This window comes from Hyla sarda, chromosome 2 (assembly GCF_029499605.1).
Source record: "Hyla sarda isolate aHylSar1 chromosome 2, aHylSar1.hap1, whole genome shotgun sequence".
Classification (NCBI taxonomy): Eukaryota; Metazoa; Chordata; class Amphibia; order Anura; family Hylidae; genus Hyla; species Hyla sarda.
In genome coordinates, this window is record NC_079190.1 from 93,838,868 (window position 1) to 93,858,819 (window position 19,952).

The window sequence follows — 19,952 nt, forward strand, 5'->3', positions numbered from 1 at the left end:
TTTGCTATTGGGATTTGCTCCTGCTCTGGACAGTTCCTGACATGGACAGAGGTGTCAGCAGAGAGCACTGTGGTGAGACAATAAAGAAATTCAAAAAGAAAAGAACGTCCTGTGGAGCATACAATACTGATAAGTACTGAAAGGATAAAGATTTTTAAATCTTTAGAAATCTGTTTAATTTTCTGGCACTAGTTGATTTAAATTATTTTTTCCCCATCAGAGTACCCCTTTAAATCTTAAAGGGAATCTCATCAGTGTCATCTGCACTTACTTGTTATTACAGGTGGGTAGTGCAGATGCCACTGATGACAACCATACTTACCTGATTCCGATCTGTGCTCCGGTTCTCCCGCTATCTTCCTCCGTTGGTTTAGCACCGGGGCCAACATGGGTCATGGGCGGAGCTTTCTGATGTCACCGCTTCTGTTTGCTAGGAGTGGGACCCAGCAGAGAAGCAGCAGCGGTGACATCAGGAAGCTCCACCCATGCTCCATGTGATGCCCCGGAACGGAATATACAGAGGAAGATAGCGGAGAACCTGAGCACAAAACAAGGCAAGGTAAGTATGCTTGTCATAAGTGTCACCTGCTCTACCTTTCTGTTCTGACAGACTTCCTTTAAGCAAATGAATGGAGTCTTGCAAAACAACCATTCACATCGATAGTACTATCCACAAGGCCAGACGGAATGACAATGTCTGTACACCCTAAATTTATACCCCTGCTCCTAGATGTACAAGAGCTACTGAATGAGACCTGCAGAGTTCTGGCATCTACGTTAGGTGTTCCTCTTCCTAATCCCTCCATGAAAGACCAGTTTCACACAAGCATGTAAAATGCATATTTTTGCTTTCCTATTACGGATGTAAATCTTGGCCAGACTAAATTTCTGATGATCGTAAATGACAGCTTTCGGTTCAGGTCATCAGATCTGCGGTCAGGCCGGAATGTTAGAATAGTTAGAGGTTTTTTTTTAGCTTATGGATGGAATAGGAGGAAGATTTCTGCTGCAGCTCTGGCTTAACCTGCCATGTCTGTTTTAGTCCTGATGCAAATAAGCCATTGACAGAGAATCCATTGAAGTCTTGGTGACCCTGGTGGACTCTGTCAGGTCCACTGCCAAGTTCACACAGTGGTTTGTCTTACATTCGGGCAGTGATAGAACAGCAGTGTCTAGATGTTGAATCAATCAAAAATATCTTCATTTTATCCCTTTTTTATGGTGATCACAGTTGTATATGCTTCAGCTATTGTATACGCTTCTTCCTGAATATTTGAGCTCTTTGAAAAATTGCAAGTTTGCTTGTGATATTAATAACAACTTTAGGCATCCTTCACTCTTTCAGAAGTTTATGTTATTTTATTCATTTGTATAACACTAAAATATTCTTCAGTGCTGTACAGGGATTATTACCCACAACAGTCCCTATCCCAGTCCATTGGTGCTAAGAACCTAAATAATAATTTACTCTATCAGTATATATTTGGGGTATGGGGGGAAATTGGGGGACCTGGATGAAAGCCACACAAAATGTGAAGAACATACAAACTCCAAGTAGATTTTGACCTTGATCAAATCCATAACCACAGTGCTGCAAGGCAACAAATCCAACCAATGAGCCACCATACTGCCCACCTTTGTGATACTATTTGTAGGGCATGTTTTATTTCTCTTTAGACTTTCAGACTTTGACTTTGGCCAAAAAACATGAAGGGTTGAAAATAAATGCTAAGTGTGAAACCACCGTGAAAATGATAAAACAGCAGACGTTAAGGTGTCACTTTCGTGAATTTCAGTTGTCACTTTAGGGTGCCATGTGGCCCAAGTTTTGTCCTAAACCTCAGTAAATCCCATCTTTATAAAGACTGTTTGGAATCTTCCACCTTATCCCACATGTGACTTTCCTGTATTCTATTTATTGCGATTTGTTTTTTGTTTTTTTTGTTATTGCGGAGGTTTCATTTATTTATTTTACTTTTTCTCCTCCTTGGAGACAATTCTGTGGACAGTACAGTTCATTCCTCCCATGTTTGTTTCTTTACCGTTGTGTAATTTGGTTGAGCCCTAAAGTAAATTATTACAAGTAGTAAAACAATCAACCTACAACAAGAAAACAAGCTGGAGTGAGTTATGCGACTATACAAATATCATTTATCTTTTGCTTTGTTTCTCTTTATGACATAACATAAGAATTAGTTCAATGATGCAGATGCAAAATCATAGAATCTTTAGATACCTTTTTTGTTGGATGAACATTTTGTAGGGACAGGTTAGCCATACTTTTCTTATGAAGCAAACATTGAAGTATTATATTTTGCCTATTCACAGGATTTGGTAATCATGTATACATGGATATGCAAAGTATTTAAGCATAATACAGACACATTTTTGCACCACTATTATAGCAGTATGTCCCAGCCCGAGAATGCTGGTAAAATTTTCCAGTACTTTGGGGGGTTGTAGAGTCAAGTAGAATCTTCAGTATCATCAAACCTGAGTATTATTCTTAAGCTTAGGATCAGCTCCATATTGCTTTTAAAGAATAATCCTGTATAAGCAACATATAAGAGGAACACTACTTTAGCTGTCTTCTACTCAAGTATCTCATCTCATCTACTAACATCTTTGAAATTGTCACATCTCTACATTCTCTCAAGGAGCACATGGTTGTGTGTATAAAGTGTGATGGTGTCAATTGTTTGAAAGCAAATGACATGGATTTATACCTTCCTCCTAGGTTCAGTAGAGCCTTTTCCTCTCATGCCTCTCAGCAGGATTTAGTAGGGGCATATACACTGCTCAAAAAAATAAAGGGAACACTAAGATAACACATCCTAGATCTGAATGAATGAACTAATTGTATGAAATACTTTCGTCTTTACATAGTTGAATGTGCTGACAACAAAATCACACAAAAATTATCAATGGAAATCAAATTTATCAACCCATGGAGGTCTGGATATGGAGTCACACTCAAAATCACAGTAAAAAACCCCACTACAGGCTGATCCAACTTTGATGTAATATCCTTAAAACAAGTCAAAATGAGGCTCAGTAGTGTATGTGGCCTCCATGTGCCCGTATGACCTCCCTACAATGCCTGGGCATGCTCCTGATGAGGTGGCGGACTCCTGGACAGTCTGTGGTGCAACGTGGCGTTGGTGGATGGAGCGAGACATGATGTCCCAGATGTGCTCAATCAGATTAAGGTCTGGGGAACAGGCGGGCCAGTCGCCAGCATCAATGCCTTCCTCTTGTAGGAACTGCTGACACACTCCAGTCACATGAGGTCTAGCATTGTCTTGCATTAGGAGTAACCCAGGGCCAACCGCACCAGCATATGGTCTCACAAGGGGTCTGAGGATCTCATCTCTGTACCTAATGGCAGTCAGGCTACCTCTGGCAAGCACATGGAGGGCTGTGCGGCCCCCCAAAGAAATGCCACCCCTTACCATTACTGACCCACCGCCAAACCGGTCATGCTGGAGGATGTTGCAGGCAGTAGAACGTTGTCCACGGCGTCTCCAGACTCTCTCACCTCTGTCACATGTGCTCAGTGTGAACCTGCTTTAATCTGTGAAGAGCACAGGGCGTCAGTGGCAAATTTGCCAGTCTTGGTGTTCTCTGGCAAATGCCAAATGTCCTGCACAATGTTGGGCTGTAAGCACAATCCCCACCTGTGGATGTGGGGCCCTCATACCACTCTCATGGAGTCTGTTTCTGACCGTTTGAGTGGACACATGCACATTTGTGGCCTGTTGGAGGTCATTTTGCAGGGCTCTGGCAGTGCTCCTCCTTACACAGGCAGAGGTAGGGGTCCTGCTGCTGGATTGTTGCCCTCCTACGGCATCCTTCATGTCTCTTGATGTACTGACCTGTCTCCTGGTAGCGCCTCCATGCTCTGGACACTAAGCTGACAGATACAGCAAACCTTCTTGCAACAGCTCGCACTGACTTGCCATCCTGGATGAGCTGCACTACCTAAGCCACTTGGGTGGGTTGTATACTCCGTCTCATGCTACCACTAGAGTGAAAGCACCTCCAGCATTCAAAAGTGACCAAAACATCAGCCAGGAAGCATAAGAACTGAGATGTGGTCTTTGATTACCACCTGCAGAACCACTCCTTTATTGGGGGTGTCTTGCTAATTGCCTATAATTTCCACCTGTTGTCTGTTCCATTTGCACAACAGCATGTGAAATTGATTGTCAATCAGTGTTGCTTCCTGAGTGGTTGGAGTTACATTGTGTTGTTTAAATGTCCCCTTTATTTTTTTGAGCAGTGTAGTAACTCAGCACCAGCTGTCTTGTCTGGAGTCATGGATTCTGGCGGTGTACCTTAGCATAATAGAATATAATGCGCTCTATTCTATTTTTTCCTGCTACTTTATCTTTATTATGCAAAATGAACTATATGGAGTTGAAAGAGTAAACCTTTTATGGTAATGGGCAGACTCCCATCAATCCAGACAACATTCTTAATTCCTGGTTAAGATGTGTGCACTCTCCATTAAAGTCAATAAGAGATAGATAGGGAAGTAGACTAGCACACTTTTTATTATAATCACTGATATATTACAATGCATTCACATGCTAAAGCTGTTTATTCTGGAATGTCTTGATAACAGTCAAAGGCCTAGATTTATCAAAGGTTTAGACAGTTTTTTCCAGTCTAAAATTGTCGCACAGAAAGTCGCAGTCTAAATACATGCGACTTTTTCAAGACATTTTCTTTAGAGGATTTTTAGAACATGATGCATTCTAGTCTATTTTAGTGCACTCTAGGCTATTTTAGATGGAAAAATGCATTGGTGCTGAATATATCAAAAGCGACTTTTTGGCGAAAATTTGCATTGGGCAAAAATACGCTGAAATGTCAGACCATACTGAAGCAGGTTTAAATACAGTGTAAACCGTAGATCCCGAAGTCTGTGCACAGAATTTATCAAGAGCCGTGCACCTTTTGATAAATTAAGCGCACAATAGATCAGCCTAACCCTCTGTAGTTTGGTCTATATTGATGCGGGAAATAGACAGCTTTGATAAATCCCCCCCAAACAAGTCTAAGGAGAATTCCTTTTCCTGCAGGATACTTAAAGGGGTACTGCAGGCAAAATTTACTTATCTCCAATCCACAGGATAGGGCATAAGTGGCTGATCGCGGAGATCCGACCACAGGGACCTCCCACGATCTCCGGACCGTCTCGCTCAGTGAGGAGCGTGTGTCGTCTATCACTAGATGGCTTGCACTCCATTTCTATGGGAGCACCGATGATGCCTGAGTGCTGATAGAAATCAATGGAAGGCATGCCATCTATCACACGCTCTCCATGGTCTGACGAAGTACGGAAGTATGACACAGCTGTTACCTGCACGATGAGGTCCTCAGCGTTCCTGTCTTTTCATCTGTCTGACACCGCCATTCTGTTTGCTAAATAAAGAATACTTTGAACTTCCACCTGGGTGAGTGCAGTCTACAATTCTTCATTACGTATATTTAATTTACAAATCTGTTTAACTTTCTGGCACCAGTTGATTTAAAAAAAAAAAAAGTTTTACAACGGAGTACCCCTTTAAACACTCCCTGGAGGTCCAGTGGGATGGATCGCCCCCCTCAGGCGAGTCACTGTGGAGGTAGCCGGAGGGCTTACCTCTGCATTCCTTGGGTCCATTGCTCTCTATTTCATTGAACCTGGCTAAGCAGGCTCAACCAAATGATCGCAGAGCACACAGATCTATAGCGTTCTGTGGAACTCCATTGATCTGTAGGCGGAATCTAATGATTCCTCCTAAAAGTCCCCTAAGGGACTAATAAAGTGTAAAAAAAAAAAAAGTTAAATACAAGTTTAACAAAAACATCCATTAACCCCTTCCATAAAAGTTTAAATCACCCTCCTTTTCCCATTTTCTATATAAAAAATAAAGATAAACATATTTGGTATTGCCACGTGCGTAATTGTCCCAATTATTAAATTATTTTGTTTCTGATCCTGCAGTGTGAATGGCGTAAACGCTAAAAAAATGTAAATGCAAAAATTGCTGATTTTGGTCACATCACATCCCCAAAAAGTAATAAAATGTAACAAAAAACGATGTTAAAAAAAGGGGGCAGGGCATTTTTGGTTTTGGTTTTCAGTTAGCTGTCTGGTTCATAACGGTGCATTAATAGCATATGCTGAGGAGTAATGTAAGTGTAAGGGTTAATAATTTGCATATGCCTTGTATCAGATGAATGATGTTTTTTTCATATGATGCTTTCCAGACAGTTACAATATAGAAACTTCAAGAAGCCTGTGGGAAGAGTCCCTAGTCCAGCCTTTCCCCAGAGGGGCGGACTCAAACCCGTCTGTCTGGTTTTTGCTGAAGTAAAAGCTTCTAGCTTTGCTCTTCTAGGCATGCCTACACCTAGAACAAAGTAAAGTGTTACTCCTAAATTTATCCCTGTCCTGTAACCTGTTCAAAATAAGCCTGCTATAAGTACCGTATTTTTCGCACTTTTTCTTCCCCAAAACTGGGGGGGAAAAGTTGGTGCGTCTTATACGGCGAATACACACCTATCGCGGCGGTGGTCCCTGCGGCAATCAACGGCCGGGACGACCCACGGCTAATACAGGGCATCACCGATCGCGGTGATGCCCTGTATTAACCCTTCAGACGCGGCGATCAAAGCTGACCGCTGCGTCTGAAGCGAAAGGGACAGTAACCCGGCTGCTCAGTCGGCGCCCTTACCTGCCTCCTTGGTGTCTGCTCCGTGCCGCGATCCCCTACATAGCGGCTCTCTCCTTCGACGTCATCACGTCGGCGCGCACGCTGTCCCGTCATCCAATAGGAGCGGCGTGCGTAGCGACGCGATGAATGCGACGTGATGACGGTAACGGAGAGCCTGGATCCCGGGGAGGAAGACGTCCGGAGCTTCGGGGACACCCCGGGGACGCGGCAACAGCGATGGAGCGACATCCAGGGCAGCGGTGACGGGTCCGGAGTGGCGGGGACACGTGAGTACTACCTCCTATCCAGTGGTCTTCAACCTGCGGACCTCCAGATGTTGCAAAACTACAACTCCCAGCATGCCCGGACAGCCAACGGCTGTCCGGGCATGCTGGGAGTTATAGTTTTGCAACATCTGGAGGTCCGCAGGTTGAAGATCACCGTTGGGTGCAGAATCTTTTTTTTTTCTAGATTTTGCACCTTTAAAATTGGGTGCGTCTTATATGCTGGTGCGTCTTATAGGGCGAAAAATACGGTAAGTCACTGTCAAGTTGCAAGTTCCATCACCTGTACAGAGTTTGAAGGATTTTGCACCGGTGCTGTGAAGGCAAAGGGCTCAGGTTTCAGGCTCCACAGTATATGCTTAGCCAGAGGTGTGCCAATTGGTTGTCTACTAGGCCTTTGCCTGCAAAGAATGATCTGACCAGCAGGGCGCCGATAACATAGCATATGCATTGCATTGATCTATGTAAGCAACCGAGAAATTACTTATAAATGTCCTCAATGGAGACTAAAAAAGCGTACATTTAAAAAAATATATTTATAGAAACCCCTTCTCAAATTCAAATTCTAATAACCCAAATTTCCCATATTCCAAGTTAAAAACAATGTAATTATTATCACTGCTCAGTAATTGTCCAAACTATCAAATGATCACATTCCTAATCCACAAGAACAAAAACTAAAAGAAAAGCCAGCACAACTACCTAATACAGGGGTGCACGCTGCTGTGGCAAATACAGAGTATACAAAAAAGAAGGTTGACCAAGAGGGTCAAAAAATGGAGGCTCTTAACGCACTTTTTGATTAAAACTTGTCCCTCATTCACCACGCAGAGTTGGTCTCATTTCGGATGGACCTCAAGACTCATTTCACTCACCTCTGCTGGGTCTCTGTCTGGTCTGACTAGTGGATCCAGCGCGTCACCCAGTCAGAGGCCATATGCCCAGCAGAGGTGAGTGAAATGAGTGTTAGGGTCCCATCCGAAATGAGGCCACCTCCGCGTGGTGGATGGGTGACACGTTTTGCTCAAAAAGTGCTACTAAGAGCCTCCATTTTTGACCAAGAGTGCTGCTGCAACCTTCTTTTTTTGTACAGATTCCTGGTCCTGCAGGGTCCCATGGTGTAAATGTTTAAAAATTCCCAAGTTCAAAATGGCTGATTTTTTTTTTTCTTGTCACATGATTCATGCAGCACATTCGGCATGTAAGCTTTACTGTTCGGTGAATTCAGAAAAAATGATTGCCCCACAAAATTGTGCAATTGTGTATATTTTTTTGTTATTTATTATATATAAAATAAAGGGTGCCAGTAAATTGTTCCATTAAAAAATAAGCCCTAATATAACCCTTTTAGTAAGATAATAACAATGGGGGAGATTTATCAAAACCTGTGCAGAGGAAGAGTGGTGCAGTTGCCCATAGCAACCAATCAGATTGCTTCTTTCATTTTCCACAGGCCTCTAAAGAGGCCTGTGGAAAATGAAAGAAGCAATCTGATTGGTTGCTATGGGCAACTGCACCACTCTTCCTCTGCACAGGTTTTGATAAATCTCCCCAAATGTTTTGGGTCTTAGAAGGTGAGGAGAAAGAGAAGGTAAGCCAAAACAATTTGGGGATTAGGAAAGAGTTAGGAACAGGTAGGCAATGCAGTAAAGAATGAATTTGGGATCTGTCTTATACTGGGTTAATCTGAGAGCATCAATAAAACTTGGTTTGGATGGTTTAGCAGCCTCCACATGGAAAACATTGCACGCTCCACTGGTGTTCTCGGTTTGATTGTAAAATAAGATCTCTGTTTCACAGTCAGAATGTAAGACAGATGGAACCTTGTGTATTTGGTGGGATCATAATGTTCTTGTTATGTGCCAGCCTACTTATCAATAGTCATATATCCCTTCTGTCTGTGCAACGCTTACTGGACACTATTCCCTTTTGTCTCCATTTTAAAGGGGTTATCCAGAAAAAAACTTTATGTATACGTATGTATATATATAAACGGGATGAGTATTTAACTTAGGGCGAGTTCACCACTCCTGGTGTGACGGAGCTTTCAAGGGCCACTAAGCACTCCGCAGGCATTCTGGGTAGGGGAATATGCAAATCAGCTTATTACATCACCTTCTCAGTAAATGTTCCCTGGTATCAGCTTAGCTCCAGTTACGGAATATAAAAAGCTAATCGGGATTAATGCCAAACCAGAACTCTCTCTTCAGAAGGAAAGAGGGACCCATCTGCAGACAGCTGTTTCGGGGTTCTTGCCCCTCGTCAGTACAGAGCAGGGTGATCTGGCTTGGCTGAGATGAGGGGCCTGAGAAGGTGATGTAATGAGCTGATTTGCATATTCCCCTACTATGTATGTATGTATATAAAACTGGCTCCAGAAAGTTAAACAGATTTGTAAATGACTTCTATAAAAATATCTTAAAGGGTTCCTCTCATCAAAAAAAACTTTTAATATATTATAGATTAATGTATGCAGAATAACTTTCCAATAGCATGTTATAAAAAAATATGCTTCTTTCTATTTAATTTTCCACTTTGAAAAAATGACCACTAGGGGTCTCCCTACTAGTCCTTTTTTTTTTTTTTTTTATAGATTTCAGACTCATGCTGGAGTCCTAATATCTCAGACTGCAGCAGGGACACAGACTCACTCCCTGGCAGGGAGCAGTGCTGAGTTTGTCTGTGTCCCAGCTGAAGTCTGAGATTTAGGACTCCAGCATAAGTCTGAAATCTATAAAAAAAAAATAATAATAAAAAAGGACTGGTAGGGAGACCCCTAGTGGTCATTTTTTCAAAGTGGAAAATTAAATAGAAAGAAGCATATTTTTTAATAACATGCTTATTGGAAAGTTATTCTGCATACATTAATCTATAACATATCAAAAGTTTTTTTGATGAAAGGTACCCTTTAATCCTTTCAGTACTTATAAGCTACTGAAGTTGAGTTGTTCTTTTCTGTCTAAGTGCTCTCTGATGGCACCTGTCTCGGAAACTATCCAGAGTAGAAGTAAATCCCCATAGCAAACCTCTTCTACTGTGTGCAGTTCCCGAGACAAGCAGAAATGTCAGCAGAGAGCACTGTTGCCAGACAGAAAAGAACAACTCAACTTCAGCAGCTGATAATTATTGGAAGGATTAAGCTTTTTTTAATAGAAGTCATTTACAAATCTGTTTAACTTTCTGGAGCCAGTTGATTAAAAAAAAAGTTTTCCCTGGAATACCCCTTTAATCTTTTTTGTACTAGAGTCATGTACGAGAGTCATGTTGTTAGCATGTCATTTATCACCTCAAATCTATTCTCACCTTTTTGTTCTTTTTTTACAATGTGTTTCCCTGTGTCCATCTGAGGTAACAGTTATAATGATCTCCTTTGACATATGTCACAGTATAGGCATTTACTGGCATCTGCTGCCCATAGGCTCCTATTGAAAAAAACATATACCACGCTGTATACTTTTTTATATTTATTTATTAAAGGGGTATTCCAGGCAAAGCCTTTTTATATATATATATATATATATATATATATATATATATAAACTGGCTCCGGAAAGTTAAACAGATTTGTAAATTACTTCTATTAAAAAATCTTAATCCTTCCAATAGTTATTAGCTTCTGAAGTTTTCTGTCTAACTGCTCAATGATGATGTCACGTCCCGGGAGCTGTGCATGATGGGAAAATATCCCCATAGGAACTGCACATCTCCCAGGATGTGAGTCATCAGAAAGCAGTTAGACAGAAAACAACAACTCAACTTCAGAAGCGAATAACTATTGGAAGGATTAAGATTTTTTAATAGAAGTAATTTACAAATCTGTTTAACTTTCCGGAGCCAGTTGATATATATAAAAAAGTTTTGGCCTGGAATACCCCTTTAATTAATTCATAAATTTTTTTAATTAATTTTATTATACTTTGTTTCTATGAAATAAGTTTGCTGCACCGTTCTGTACAAGAAGTTATGCCCACTGATGTGTACTGACATGACAGAAACAATGGAAACAAAAGGATGCTTTTTTTTGGTCTCCACCAGGTAAGCAGAGTACCAAATACAGTAACTGCATGGTTTTTCACACAGAAACCATGCAGATGTTTACAAAAATAAGAAAATAAAAAAAAAACAATAAAAAAAAAAAAAAAACAGTTGACGTCAATGGGAGAGAGGAGCCATGCAAAAAATGAAGTGACATGTCAATGGCAGCTTCAGGGCTGCAAGGTTTTTGCCTGTAGGTGGCGCACATTGGCAGTAGCTGCAGTGCTGGGATTGGGTGCACGCACGCGGAAAGAAGGCCCGGCAAGAATCGGCACTCACTTTGACCTGAGGCTTCCTCTACACTGCTCATCAGCACACAACAGTCTCCACTCCCCCGGCCATTGTTATAGCACTGCTGGCCCCCACCACTGGGGGGAGGAGGGGGATGCTGGTGATGTGCATCCAAATGTTTGCACTGGGACCCATAGTACTTTGTTCTGGACATGTCTTGGAGTCTGAGTAGTGTTTACTCGTCTTTACCCTTCGATACATCAGCTTTGGGATAGATGGTGTATTTGTGCCATAGTCTACATGAAGTCTATCCCAGGGACATCTTTTTTTATCCCCATATAAGTGATCCTTTTTTTCTGTAGTCTATGTATATACTGGAGAACTGGATAATCTTATTATATCATTCCTTCCGTCCCAAGTGTGTTTGATTCTAGTGATAAGTATATCAGGCTTCTGAGGAAATTACTTACTGTTTCTCTACAGCAGTGTTTCCCAACCAGGGTGCCTCCAGCTGTTGCATAAGTACAACTCCCAGCATGCCCAGACAGCCGAAGGCTGTCTGGGCATGCTGAGAGTTGTACTTCTGCAACAGCTGGAGGCACCCTGGTTGGGAAACACTACTCTACAGGAACAATCTGTGGAATACAAATACCGTGTAATAGGGAACACGTTGTTAAAGGTGTACACCGGTGGAAAACTTTTACAATTTTTTTTAAATCAACTGGTTCCAGAAAGTTGAACAGATTTGTAAATTACTTCTATTAAAAAATCTTAATCCTTCCAGTACTTATTAGCTGCTGAATTCTACCGAGGAAATTCTTTGCTTTTTGGAACACAGTGCTCTCTGCTGACATCACGAGCACAGTGCTCTCTGCTGACATCTCTGTCCATTTTAAGCACTGTCCAGAGTAGAAGAAAAAAATCCCCTTAGCAAACATATATGCTGCTCTGGACAGTTCCTAAAATGGACAGAGATGTCAGCAGAGAGCACTGGGAGCTATAACATTGCAAAAAGTGAAAAAAAAAAAAAAAAAGTGAATATCAATTAACCCCTTCCCTAGTAAAAGTTTGAATCACCCCCCTTTTCCCATTAAAACAAAACAGTGTAAATAAAAATAAACATATGTGGTATCGCCGCATGCGGAAATGTCCGAATTATAAAAATATATTGTTAATTAAACCGCACAGTCAATGGCGTGCGCGCAAGAAAATTCCAAAATAGTGTATTTTTGGTCACTTTTTATATTATGAAAAAATTTATATAATAAGTATTATCAATGGAAGAATGGTACCGCTAAAAACTTCAGATCACGGCGCAAAAAATGAGCCCTCATACCGCCCTATACGCAGAAAAATAAAAAGTTATAGGGGTCAGAAGATGACAATTTTAAACGTATACATTTTCCTGCATGTAGTTATGATTTTTTCCAGAAGTCCGACAAAATCAAACCTATATACGTAGGGTATCATTTTAATCGTATGGACCTACAGAATAAAGAGAAGGTGTCATTTTTACCGAAAAACGTACTGTGTAGAAACGGAAGCCCCCAAAAGTTACAAAATGGCTTTTTGTTTTTCAATTTTGTCTCCCAATGATTTTTTTTTCCTTTTCACCGTAGATTTTTGGGTAAAATGACTGACATAATTACAAAGTAGAATTGGTGGCTCAAAAAATAAGCCATCATATGGATTTTAGGTGCTAAATTGAAAGAGTTATGATTTTTTTACAGGTAAGGAGGAAAAAATGAAAATGCAAAAACGGAAAAACCCCGGGTCCTTAAGGGTTAATGTGGTTATTGGGCTTGTAGTTGCTTACTATCGACAGACAATAGTGGTCATGATCCTATTACGTTTTATAATATTATTTGGATGACATTAGAAGTACTGCAATAAACTTGTATTCGAATCATATTATGGATCTTTTTTTTTAGGATCCACTCCTGGACCCAAAAAATATAAATAACCTTACTGTGTGAATAAGGCTCTAAACACATAGGGGGAGATTTATCAAAACCTGTCCAGAGGAAAAGTTGCTGAGTTGTCCATAACAACCAATCAGATCGCTTCTTTAATTTTTCAGAGGCCTTGTTAATAATGAAAGAAGCGATCTGATTGGTTGCTATGGGCAACTCAGCAACTTTTCCTCTGGACAGGTTTTTATAAATCCCCCCTTGTATTTTTTGCTTTTTACCTAAAATTAGATTGGATTCTTATAATAAGGAGAGTGAGAATAGAAAGGCCCTGGCTCTATGGACTACTATGAAATGTATTAAGACTAAGGTCTCAGTCTCTAAGGTCTCAGTCTAAGTAAATGAAAACTGGTTAAGATGTGCCAGATTTATTAAAGGGTTACTCCACTGGAAAACATTTTCTTTTAAATCAACGGATGCCAGAGAGTTCAACAAATTTGTAAATTACATCTATAAAAAAAATCCCAATCCTTTCAGTACTTATCAGCTGCTGTATTCTACAGAGGAAGTTGTTTTCTTTTTGAATTTCCTTTCTGTCTGACCACAGTGCTCTCTGCTGACACTTTTAATTGTCCAGAGTAGGAGAAAATCCCCATAGCAAACATCTCTTGCTCTGGACAGTTCCCGACATTGACAGAGGTGTCAGCAGAGAGCACTTTGGTCAGACAGAAAATAACTTCAAAAATAAAAGAACTTCCTCTGTAGTATATACATCATCTAAAAAGTACTGGAATGATTGGGATTTTTTTTTAAATAGAAGTAATTTACAAATCTGTTTAATTTTCCAGCATCAGATGATTTCAAAGAAAATATTTTCCAGCGGAGTACCCCTTTAAGTGCTCATGCCTTTTAATAACTTAAGCGCATCTCATGGTTCTATCAATGCACCAGATGCAGAAATCTGCACCATCTATCATAAAAAAGTAAAGTATTTTTGCACAAGACTGGCATGTAGCCTTTCATAAATTCCCCCGCAGTGTTTTTGGTATTGTACCTCTAGCTCCATTATACAGCATCCAGTAAAATATGTTACGGTGTCTGGAGGCAATGTAAAGGCTAATAGAAATGCTTTCTGGTGCCAAAGCCTACTATGGGCACAAAATTATGGCTCTGTACAATTCTTTATGGACAAGACTTTATGGAAGCATAAAATGGTAATACGCATGAAGCCTTACTTGGACCCAGTCCCAGCCCAGAGGGGTAAGTTATAGAAAAATCTATTTTCAGGACAGAGGTCTGTAGTATTTTCTCTTTATGTTGGAAATAAATAGGGGCTTAGACAATAAGCAGAGATTTTGGAGAATAAGGAAACGTGTTTATATTTCTCCTAGGGCTGGGCGGTATGGGCAAATATGTGTATCGCGCTATTTTTGTAACTTATGCGGTTCCACGGTATATAACGGTATTCTTCTCCCCCCCAAAATTAATTATTAGTCCAGCGCTGCGCTATCCCCATCAGGGTAAATACTCACACGTCACCCGCAAGCGCTGCCTTCCTCATCCTCCTGTTTGTTGCGGCCGCCGGCGCTGACACTCTATACTGTACGTTGTATACCTATGCCCGGGCTGCAAAAGATAAACAAAATAAACTTTAACGCATGTTCCTACGGCGGCCTTACGCTCTTCCTTGGGACGTGAATGTCGGAGAGCCGTCAGCCTATCACCGGCCGCAGCGATGTTCCGCCTCGGCCGGTTATAGGCTGAGCCCACTGTCATGTACGAAGCCGGCTTCTTACATGACAGTGGACTCAACCTATCACCGGCCGAGGCGGAACTTTGCTGCAGCCGGTGATAGGCTGATGGCTCTCTGACGTTCCATTCCCTAGGAAGCAGGTCCGGACCGACGGGGAAGGTGAGTTAAAGTTTATTTTGTTTACCTTTTGCAGCCCGGGTATAGGGATACAGTATAGAGCAGTGGTCTTCAACCTGCGGACCTTCAGATGTTGCAAAACTACAACTCCCAGCATGCCCGGACAGCCGTTGGCTGTCCGGGCATGCTGGGAGTTGTAGTTTTGCAACATCTGGAGGTTGAAGACCACTGGTATAAAGTGTCGGTGCCGGCGGCCGCAACAAGCAGGAGGACTAGGAGGGCAGCACTTGCAGGTGATATGTGAGTAGTACCCCGATGGGCTAATAATTAATTGGGAGGGGGGGGGGGGCAGAACAGCGCTCACGGGTCACATATAATTAGTTCCTCGATGGGGACAGCGCAGCGCTGGGTTATTAATTAATTGGGGGGGCAGAATAGCGCTCGCGGGTCACATATAATAAGTTCCCCGATGGGGACAGCGCAGCGCTGGGTTATTAATTAATTGGGGGGGCAGAATAGCGCTCGCGGGTCACATATAATAAGTTCCCCGATGGGGACAGCGCAGTGCTGGGCTGATGATTCATTCATTCCCGAAGGGGAGGGGCCAAATCAGTATTGCGGTATGGGGTAAAATTCATATCGTGCAGCACAAAAATGTCGGTATTTGGTATGAACCGGTATACCGCCCAGCACCAATTTCTCCCTCAGTAGGCGATAAAGTAAAATTAAGACAGTTAAAACATTAAATAGGTATATTAAGAGAAGACAAAGCAATTTGGCAGCAATATTTGCATATTCAATGACAACCATACGAGGGTTTAGTGTGGAGCTGTCAGAGCTTCACATTGTCTAGATTTAAAAGTTGGACTGGTTAAAAATAGCCGTCCTCAGAGTAAATGGCGGTGCCGCTAATGTGCCATTAGTCTTTTCCAGACTGTACTGTGAAGTGCTTCAGGTTTCAGATCCGATAATTAAATGTGTCGCTGGTTTATCGCCTCTCTTCATTGTTTATAATTATTGTTTGATTAAAATGATACGTGTAGTAGTGTAACACTCATTACATCCCTTCTCCCTTTTCTGAAAGTTTTGTTTAGTGTCTCTGGGGAACATTTATCATTGGCTTTACACCACTTCAATGTTCTAAATGTCCCTGCAACTTTTGCGCAATTGCATTTTTTGCGCAATTTTCGGTAGAACATCTTTCAAAGTTGTCTACTGTTTGGTGCACCGTACTCCACTTTATTCAGTGGAGCTGTATTTATTATTTGCGCAAATTAAAATTAGAAGTGTTTTTTTTTTTTTGCACAAAGCCTCCTTTTTTTTGCGCAAATCTACACCATTTAATAGGACATGTAAAAAGTGTCAGATACCAGAGCACAAAGCTTGAACCAATCTTTGCAGTTCACTGATTTCTATAGTTGAGCAACTGTGCAAATATTACACCAAGCAAACGTTTTCTTACCCTAGCGACCAATTGTTACAGCAGTAAACTCAACTCTTGGCACCTGGATTCATGGCATTGGGCCATTTCTTTAAACTGCAGCATGTCCTGGATGAGCTGCACTACCTGAGCCGCTTGTGTGGGTTGTAGACTCCGTCTCATGCTACCACTAGAGTGAAAGCACCTCCAGCATTCAAAAGTGACCAAAACATCAGCCAGGCAGCATAGGAACTGAGAAGTGGTCTGTGGTCACCACCTGAAGAACCACTCTTTTATTGGGGGTGTCTTGGTAATTGCCTATAATTTCCACCTGTTGTCTGTTCCATTTGCACAACAGCATGTGAAATTGTTTGTCAATCAGTGTTGCTTCCTGAGTGGACAGTGTGATTTCACAGAAGTGTGATTGACTTGGAGTTACATTGTGTTGTTTAAGTGTTCCCTTAATTTTTTTTGAGCAGTGTATATAATAAATAACCCCATAGTGCTGTATAATAGATCATAATTTTCCTCTGTAGCTTATATCAATAAAAAGAATTGTTTCACTACAGACATCCCCATTTTTAAAAAAGGTGGCAACTTCCTAACACCCACGGAAAACCCATGTCTAGTCAGAGACCATCCATGTAATACAGAGGTCATAGAGACGGGTCCTATGCAGGGACCCCTTATGATTTCTGTATGTCCTAATAGGACATTAAGGGGTATTCATGAAAAGTGGAGGAGGTGCATGACTTTTTACTCCATTCATTATTTGCCTCTACAAAGCAACTGCACCAAAAATAGAGACAAACTACAGCCAAAATAACGGAGTAAAAGGTTTGCTACATACATTAAGTAATGGAGTAAAAGGTTTGCTACATTAGTGCTGGGCGGTATACCGGTTCATACCGAATACCAAATTTTTTGGGCTGCACGACATGAATTTTCCCCCATACCGCAATACCGGTTGGGCCCCTCCCCCTCGGGAATGTATTATCAGCGCAGCGCTGTCCCCACATCGGGGAACTAATTCTATGTGACTGTCCAGCACTGTTCTGCCCCCCCCAATTAATTATCAGCCCAGCGGGGTACTACTCACAGATGTCACCCGCAAGCACTGCCCTCCTCCTCTTTGTTGGGGGCCGCCGGGCGCTGGAATTCTATACTGTACGCCAGTGGTCTCCAACCTGCAGACCTCCAGATGCTGCAAAACTACAACTCCCAGCATGCTGGGAGTTGTAGTTTTGCAACAGCTGGAGGTCCACAGGTTTGAGACCACTGCTGTACGCTTTATCCCTATGCCCGGGCTGCAAAAGATACAGAAAATAAACTTTAAATTCACCTACATCGGCCTCACACTGGGGACTGGAACGCCGGACAGCCGTCAGTCTATCACTGGCCGGAGCGATGCCCCGCCCCGGCCAGTGATAGGCTGAGCCCACTGTCATGTAAGGAGCTCTGGCCAGCTTCTTACATGACAGTGGGCTCAGCCTATCACTGGCCGGGGCGGGGCATCGCTCCGGCCAGTGATAGACTGACGGCTGTCCGGCGTTCCAGTCCCCAGCGTGAGGCCGATGTAGGTGAATTTTAAGTTTATTTTCTGTATCTTTTGCAGCCCGGGCATAGGGATACAGCGTACAGCAGTGGTCTTCAACCTGCGGACCTCCAGCTGTTGCAAAACTACAACTTCCAGCATGCCCGCACAGCCGTGAGGTCCATCGCTAGCGGCCCCCAACAAAGAGGAGGAGGGCAGTGCTTGACATCTGTGAGTAGTACCCCGCTGGGCTGATCATTAATTGGGGGGGGGGGGCAGAACAGCGCTGGCCGGTCACATGATTTGGGGGGGGGGGGGGTCGCTGAATACCGTGCGCGAGTCACATGATTGGGGGGGTGAAAATACCGTTATATACCGTGGAACCGCCGTAAGTTAAAAAAAAATACAGTGATACACATATTTGGTCATACCGCCCAGCCCTACCCCCCATTATCTTTTAATGATAATTTCCCTTCTTGTAAAGCTCATATTGTAAGAAAACACTAGTTGTATAGTTTATGAATCTTGGGACCTGCCCTTTGGAGATTCTTTCTCAGAAATATTTAGAGTCAGAGGTTAAAACTTTGTCTAAGCCTTTTGTTGTTTGACAGACCCCACACAGGCACAACCACTTTATTATGTGAATACTTCAGTATGTGATCTGTGCTCAGTAACCATAATGCTCCGCTGGCAGTGTACACCACCACAGGGAACTGCACTCTAAGTAATATCAGTATGTGATCTGTGCTCAGTAACCATAATGCACCGCTGGCAGTGCACACCACCACAGGGAACTGCACTCTAAGTAATATCAGTATGTGATCTGTGCTCAGTAACCATAATGCACCGCTGGCAGTGCACACCACCACAGGGCACTGCACTCTAATATCAGTATGTGATCTGTGCTCAGTAACCATAATGCTCCGCTGGCAGTGCACACCACCACAGGGCACTGCACTCTAAGTAATATCAGTATGTGATCTGTGCTCAGTAACCATAATGCACCGCTGGCAGTGCACACCACCACAGGGCACTGCACTCTAATATCAGTATGTGATCTGTGCTCAGTAACCATAATGCTCCGCTGGCAGTGCACACCACCACAGGGCACTGCACTCTAATATCAGTATGTGATCTGTGCTCAGTAACCATAATGCTCCGCTGGCAGTGCACACCACCACAGGGCACTGCACTCTAAGTAATATCAGTATGTGATCTGTGCTCAGTAACCATAATGCACCGCTGGCAGTGCACACCACCACAGGGCACTGCACTCTAAGTAATATCAGTATGTGATCTGTGCTCAGTAACCATAATGCACCGCTGGCAGTGCACACCACCACAGGGCACTGCACTCTAAGTAATATCAGTATGTGATCTGTGCTCAGTAACCATAATGCACCGCTGGCAGTGCACACCACCACAGGGCACTGCACTCTAAGTAATATCAGTATGTGATCTGTGCTCAGTAACCATAATGCTCCGCTGGCAGTGCACACCACCACAGGGCACTGCACTCTAAGTAATATCAGTATGTGATCTGTGCTCAGTAACCATAATGCACCGCTGGCAGTGCACACCACCACAGGGCACTGCACTCTAATATCAGTATGTGATCTGTGCTCAGTAACCATAATGCACCGCTGGCAGTGCACACCACCACAGGGCACTGCACTCTAAGTAATATCAGTATGTGATCTGTGCTCAGTAACCATAATGCTCCGCTGGCAGTGCACACCACCACAGGGCACTGCACTCTAAGTAATATCAGTATGTGATCTGTGCTCAGTAACCATAATGCTCCGCTGGCAGTGCACACCACCACAGGGCACTGCACTCTAAGTAATATCAGTATGTGATCTGTGCTCAGTAACCATAATGCTCCGCTGGCAGTGCACACCACCACAGGGAACTGCACTCTAAGTAATATCAGTATGTGATCTGTGCTCAGTAACCATAAT

The 19,952-nt window shown here is 42.6% G+C and overlaps 1 protein-coding gene across 5 annotated transcripts in view; it reads left to right on the forward strand.

The window, feature by feature from the left end:
• Nucleotides 1–19,952, forward strand: part of ARHGEF25 (Rho guanine nucleotide exchange factor 25) — a 360,287-nt gene that overhangs the window by 240,290 nt on the left and 100,045 nt on the right. Inside the window, exon 1 of one of the 5 annotated variants that reach the window (XM_056562586.1) lies at nt 8,506–8,582. The exons of the other annotated variants lie outside the window; for them this stretch is intronic. The gene's annotated coding sequence lies outside the window, so the exon portion shown is untranslated. Of the gene's footprint in view, nt 1–8,505; nt 8,583–19,952 lie in introns of those variants that run through there. 5 annotated transcript variants of the gene reach the window in all.